The sequence below is a fragment of the Schistocerca americana genome, chromosome 3 (assembly GCF_021461395.2).
Source record: "Schistocerca americana isolate TAMUIC-IGC-003095 chromosome 3, iqSchAmer2.1, whole genome shotgun sequence".
Taxonomy (NCBI): Eukaryota; Metazoa; Arthropoda; class Insecta; order Orthoptera; family Acrididae; genus Schistocerca; species Schistocerca americana.
In genome coordinates this window covers 614,379,441-614,386,945 of record NC_060121.1, presented here as the reverse complement: position 1 = coordinate 614,386,945, position 7,505 = coordinate 614,379,441, and positions in this window count along the sequence as shown.

The following is a 7,505-nucleotide window of genomic DNA, read 5'->3' as shown; positions in this document are numbered from 1 at the left end:
CACAACAGTATTTCAAAGGACTTAACTACTGTACTACATGTACCCGTACCTAAGAAAACAGTATTGTCATTACTGTTCTGCTAACTTACGTTCCCCATAGATGAGTAGCGTTTCTACCTTCTCTTCGTTGGTATATGTTGTACTCATACAACTCTTCAACTGACATTCTACTTATGTTTACATTTGTCCTATGTCAACGTCAGCCCGTGGATTTCCCCGAGTGCCTAAACTAAGCGCTGGGAGCGTCAATGTTGTGTTATGTAATTAATAACTTTGTTTTTCAGTGAATGGTACACTGTAATACATTTTTCAATAGGTCTTTGCAGAGGAAACCAATTACCGAATAAAAAATACAGGGTGCCATTTAAAAAAGTCATACCACAGTTCATAGCTTTGTAAAAAACAAACCTACAACGAAGGCAATTATCCTGGTTGATATCCCCCTAACGACTAAAGAACATTCGCTTGAAACATTTTGTAATTTGCATCTGGACAATCAGTTATTTAGGGTGGTCAAGATAAATGGGACACCCTGCATGTCTTATTCTGTACGGACTACTCCACATCGCCTCGAACAGAGAAATGTCGTGTATTTTCTACAGCTAGGGTAAAGTTCAATCTGCCAAAAACCCAATTTTAGATCTAGTGTTGAATAAACAGATGACCATGAAATATCTGTGAAAATTTACCTTTAGTCTGTGGTCGATCAGTTTCCGTTACTATAATGTCGTTGATCTGGCGTGAATGGAGAATAAGGCGTAGTGATACATCTGAGCGTACAAGCTGTGGGGTGAGTTTAGAGCGGCAGTTTCCTGCCGCGGAGCACGTGGCTGGCGACTGCTCCGGGACCGCGGCGAGCTGCTGGCGTTACGCGACCCTGGAAAAACCGGGCGGACGCTTGGCAGGGGCGCGTATGGCCGTGTTTGCGCGCTACGAGTAATTTATGTACCAGAGAAAAGTCAATAAAAGCAAAGCTAAGAGTGACATGGAGGTGCGAGTTGGCACTCATGGACAGAAAAATACGTAAAGCTAAATTATCTAGACGCCCCACAAAAATATATAATAGTTTAACAGTTATTGTCATCTTAAAAAATGTAAATTTATGAAAGTCCAAAAGCTAATGTCTCGCCAATACTTTGGCCGATTAATATGAACGAAGTGTTTATGGATGCGGCCCGTAGAGCTGCATAGCCAATCACAGCCGATTTAGCGTAGTGTGTACTATTTTTGAATGAGAGCTCGGAATATGGATTCGACAGAGAGAATCCGCGTTTTTGATAATAAATAAATTTAAAGAGACGAAACTAGAGGCAGAATTCTAAAGTTTAAAGAGGTAGATGAGCAATTAAATATGTATTTTTATTTGTTTATTTATGTTTAGTATCAAAAACCTGGGAAAAGCAAAATCACGCCACAAGAACATTACTTGTGAAAAAACGTAACAGATACAAAAAATTTGACTTCAATAGTTATTGCCCAGAAAATTTCCATATTTTTCAATATATCATATATGTTTTTGTGTTTAGTTCTAGAATATCTATAATTTTTGTCAAACGTTGTTTTGAGTTATGCAGTCGTTTCGAGGGTGGATAGGGCGGCCATTTTTGAGGAGTTGGTTTTGAGCGACGCTAAGAGCCGGACGTGCTGCACATCTGGGGGGAGTAGTGGGTCGGTAACCACATTCGGGAACAAGTATGTATGTAGCGACGTTCGAAAGCAATCACGTGGAGCGCTTTATAGTGGTTTCGGACAGCAGACAATAGTGTATTTTGTGAATTGTGAACAGACTGATGAGTGCCGTGATCGCGACATATGAATTTTATAGTGAAGTGTTGTAGTAGCAGTCGTTAAAGACTGCCCTTACGTAAAACCCCTCAGATTGCATTTTGAGTGTTTAGTGAATATATTAAACAAAATAAACAACTTGTTCAAATTGTAAATCAACGTGAGTGACTCACTGTTTTAAATTTCACCGTAGTATCTGCCTGCATTGTTTTGTTATATTTTATTTCAGCTTAAAAATTGAGTTTACAACAGGTGTCAGTTGGCATCCTATGACGATATGTAGCGTCTCTGGACCACTCAATTAAGCTGAGTGTAACAAGTATATATATTTTCGTGCAATAGGACGTGGGGGCTCGAGCCAAACTATTCAAACTTCAATGTGTAGTGCCCAGTACAGTCATATCCATCCTTTTTAATAACAATGTGTAGTGGACTTACGTACTGACTAACAGCTATAATTCTTTGATCAAGCATAGCTTTAAGTTCCTGTTTGACCTGTTCTCTATAAATAAATGTTATGGAATAATGTTTAGATTTGAAAGAATCGTGTGGTTTGACCTAAAATTTATATAAGAATCCTGTCATAGTACGTGGAATGTAAATAAAGACTCGTGAATGCTGCAATAAAATGTCTTGTAATTGTTGCACTTCGTCATCAATTGTTGTTTGGCTTTCGCCAACCTTGTTGGTAATTGTTTGTTCAATGTCGTATTCCATATCATCTGGTACATTAGTGCAATGAAAGTAAGTGTGAGTGTAAAAACATGTACGCAAATGTGTATTTTTTGTGACAGAAATAAGTTGAGTTTCATTGACGTTTTGATCCCCAGATGATAAAGTTCGGCGAAACTGAAAATAGGAGTGGTCCCAAAATTGAAACCTGTGGGCTTCCCTTTGTGATCTTTTTTTCCCCAGTAAATTTTTCTACCTTTCCAACATCGTCTGGATTATTCAGCACAACATTTTACTTTCCGTTTGTTAAGTATGATTCATACCAGCTGTGTGTAAACCCTCAGTTCCATAGAACTTGAGTTTTTTTAAGAGGGAAACACGATATACACAATCAAACGACTTGGAAAGATCACAAATAACACCTACTGCGGGGTATTACTTATTAATGCTTGTGCTGTTTGCAAGTGAATGTATAAATAGCATCCTCAGTCGAGCAACCCTTCTCGAATCTTAACTTTGATGCGTCAAGTGAATTATTTCCACTTAAGTGTGCGACTATTCTTGAGTAATTTACTTTTTTGAATGTTTTGGAAAAGATGTCAAAAAGGAAATGCTTGGTAGCCATCATTGTTTGAGATGTCTAAAAATTTTGTTACCTGAATGTTTTATCAAACAAAAAACAAGACAAGATTACGTCAGTATTTATGTGACCCTGTCTTGTGTTTTCTTATTGAGCCACTAGTGGAAAAGGTATGGAAGAGTGCAATGATCGCTGGCGTCGTTGAATACATCTATGATATCCTCATGGTACTAAATGGGACTTTCAGAGCTCAGATAGAAGAAAAGACTCACATAGCTTTTTGTACGATTCAGTAAACGCGCGATTAAAATAAACTGAAGATTGCCGCAAACAAGTCTGTAGGGGATGTTATGGAAAATTAGGAACTCTCGTTTTAGAATAGATTATTGGACGTTGCCCACATTTATGAAGCCTGTGAACGAGAAGCTCTTGCACGAAGTAGCTATTACTACCATCTTCAGGCCATATTACAGATTCCGTGGTTCTATTTCACCACTACGGAAACGACATTTTCTTAATGGCCGAGACGGGCAACTTCGATTTGAAACTGGTGTGACTGCGTGGGAAATTATTTTAGAATCAGATTATTTTGTTACTTGGTAGTGCTCATATTATTTTGGCAGTGACTAAGACAGTTGGGGCGTTAGTCTTTGGTGGAAGAGATTTGGCCTCGTCTATGACCAAATGGTCAGCGCCGCGAGCATATTCTGTTCATATGATGGCTACTGCTTGCAGCCAAGACACTACAAGCTCAGGAGCGGATCCAAGTGGAGAGGTGTGTCATAAGCGTCGTGCCGCCCCCCCCCCCCCTCCCCATTACCCCAAAAAATTATATTTTTATGGGTTATCAATGTTGTAATCGTGTTGGTGCGGCCCACCACGAATTCCTCTGCTGTGCTAAACTCTTCATCTAGAGTAGCACTTGCAACCTACATCCTCAACTATCTGTTGGATGTTTTCCAACTTCTGTCTTCCCCTGCAGTTTTTAGCCACCATAGCTCCCTCTAGTACCACGGAAGTTATTCCCTGATTTCTTCATATGCTGCCTATTATCCTGTAATGAGCGCACGCTTGAGAGTGAAGAGTAAAGTGAACGTTACTGCTGTCGATAGTAAGTACCGACTTCCAATTTATTTGATCGTTGGTCTCCCAAAGGTCTTTAAATTCTGACTTTAATACTGGATCCCCTATATCTGCCGAGAACCTACCCATTTCTTCACCGCAGTCCACATAATTCTGAACATCCCAGACGCTTTGATGCTCTTCTTTTCTTGCTTTCCTACAGTTGGCGCTTCACTTCCATACATTACTGTTCTCCAGGCGCACATTCTCCGAAATTTCTTTCTCAAATTAAGGCCAATGTTTGATAGTGACAAATTTTTTTGATCAATAATGCCCTCCCTTCAGTGCTAGTCTGTGTCTTATGTCCTCCTTCCTTTGTCTCTCATTTGTTATTTTGCTTCCAAAGTAGCAGGATTCCATTATCTCATCTTCTTCATAGATATCGTAAGTTCATAGCTACTCTCTCCTAGGCTAGTCGTCATTACTTTCATCTCTCTTCGTTTTACCCTCAGCCCACATTCTTATGTCAGTAGACTGCTCATTCCAAAACGTCCTGTAATTCTTCTCGCTTTCACTAAGGATAGCACTGTCATCAGCGAATCTTATGATTGATATTCTTTCACCATGAACTTTAATTCCGCTCAAGAACCTCTCTTAAATTTCCTTCATTACTTTTTCTAGATGCAGATTGAAGAGTAAAGGGGAAAGGTGGAATCACTGTCCTCATCCCTTCTTAATGCGAACACTTCCTTCTTGGTCTTCCATTTTGTTGTTTCCTCTTGATGCATACAAAAATTTTATTTTACCTGTCTTTCCCTACAGGTTACACCTATTTGTCGTGAAGTTTGAATATCTGCACCATTTTACGTTCTCGAAAGGTTTTTCTAGGTCAAAAAATCCTATGAACATATCTCTTTAAGTCTTACATCCATTACCAAGTGCAACGTCAGAACTACCTCTCTGGTGCCTTTACGTTTCCTGAAGGCAAACTGATCGTTAACTATGAGACCCTCAATTTTCCTTTCCATTCATCTGTATCTTATTCTTGCCAACAGTTTTGATGCATGAGCTGTTAAGCCGGTTGCACGATGTTTTTCACGCTTATCTGCCTTTGCTGACTTTGGGATCGTGTAGACGGTATTTTTCCGAAGCTCTGATGGCATATCTCCACACTCTTAGATTCTACACACCATCATGAATAATCTTTTGGTTGTCACTTCCTCTAATGATTTTAGAACTTTGGAAGGAATATTATCTACGCCTCACGCTTTATTTGATCGCAAGCCTTCCACATAGTTTTGTTTTGGACAATCGCAGCGAAGTAGTCCATATTGCGAAAATAAACCGCTTCCAATGTTTGTGATGCTTTATTTAAAGGAACACGGTAAGTTTCGTGATATGAGGATGCGATTTGATACATCGAAGCCTATCGTGCACCTATAAATAAAGGTTCATACACAGCTGGGAGCGATGTATTTGTCAAATGTGTCTGACTCCAATGGATCCTCTATATCGTCGAAATCAACATTCATTTCTTCTTCTATCACGTCATCAGACAGTTTCTCTCCCTCACAGATGCCTTCGATGTTCTTCTCTCACCTATCCGCTGTCTCCTTTGCGATTAACAGCGAAATTGCGTTTTCATTTTCAATGTTCAAGCCTTTCCTTTTGATTTCACGCGAGATTCTTTTGACTTTACTGTATATTGCACTGGTCTTCCCGACAACTGTTTCGTTTTCGATTTCTTCACATTTTTCCTGCTGAGTTCACCTTATATTCCCTGTACTTTCTATTTCTTTCATTCATAAGTGACTTACAGTGTTGTATTCCCGTCTTTCGTTGCACGTTTTTGTACTCCTTTTTTTTCGTCGATCAATCGACGTATCTCTTCAGTTCCACATGTTTCCTCCGTAGTTACCTTTCTTATGCCTGTAAAGGTTGCCTGAGAAGTAACGGCCAACTTCTAGGGATGTGATAGGAACGATCTTCCGAAGCAAAAACGTCTGGATCTAAAAAGCATCCTGAAACAGCTACGAGCACTTCTTCATTTTCGCTATGGTGAAACACATTTCTTTCTACTGAATTAGTTCTCGCAGCTTTTAGTGTATGCATTTTAGAGAAAATGTTTAATGGAAATTTTTGCTTCGAATGATCGCTCCTGTAATATCTGTGAATTATTAGTTTCTCCATGGCTGGATGGTTATGTGCTAATTCCGCAGTTGATGTTCATTTCATGATCAGCCGCTTCAGTTGCTTTTCTTAGAACTGTGTTAAGTTCACACGACAGGTTTCGGACTTTATATTAAGCCACAATCAAGTGCTTCTGCAACTGCCATATGTTAGTACATAAAATGATGGGCATATAGCTATTTTTGTTCTTTTATAGTAGGAGATGAGAGAGAATACTTATTTATGTACGGTATAAGTGGAGAAATAATGTACAACTTGAGTTACGCTGTAGAGAAGCAACGTCAAATGATAAAAGCAGTAGAAGTTAAGTGGATTTAAAAAAGTTTCGCGCCAAATGAGGTCATGAGAAAAGTGGGCATGTTTCAGTTACAGAAACTGAACCATCCGATATCTTAAAAGTGTTAACGTGGTTTAGCTTAAAAAAGAACTATCTGATGTTATTCAGAATTACACTGCACGTTTTTTTTCACCTAAAATGCTAAAAGTAAGCTGTAAAACAGCGAAGTCAAGCAGATTAGAAAGAGTGTTACATTAAACAATGCCATTAGAACGGGCGTGTCATAATTATAAAAACCTGCAATCCGCAAAACTGTTAACGCTCTTTAGCTTCCAACGTGATTCAGAATTACAATCGTATGTTTTTAAAAAGAAAGGCTGAAAGTAATTGTGTGGAATTAATAAAGGTGTAAATCAGTTGCAATGGACGATGTGTCCAAGTCGAATGTAAAAGTACGACCTCTACAGACTGGAATTAGAACCACCGTAACTATTGAGCCTCTCGCATAGTCTAGACCCATCGTCGATTGCTTACAGGTGTATGCTGCGAACTTGCGGAAAATCTTTGAAGGCAGTTATCAATAATTGAGCGGCAGAAGTCCAAGAAATTGGTGCTCCTCAATGTGCATTCCTCGTTAAGTGACTTTTATTGGCTTCTTTTCAGGTGAGCTACCTACTGAGGTATTTTACATTTTACTACCAGCTGTTACACACGACCCACTCAAATTAAGTGACCACTGCCTATGTTGGACGTCAATGTGCAATAAACACTCAAGAGACGGCAGGTGGCACCACTAGCAGTGATGGGAAGGACGCGGAAAACAGTGCAGTCGGTGTCATAATGCGAAAACAGAGCGATTTATGTGACGTCCAAAGGGGTACGATCACTGGCTTTCGGCTCAAGGGTGAAAACATTTCCGAAATGGCTGAGTTTGTAAAC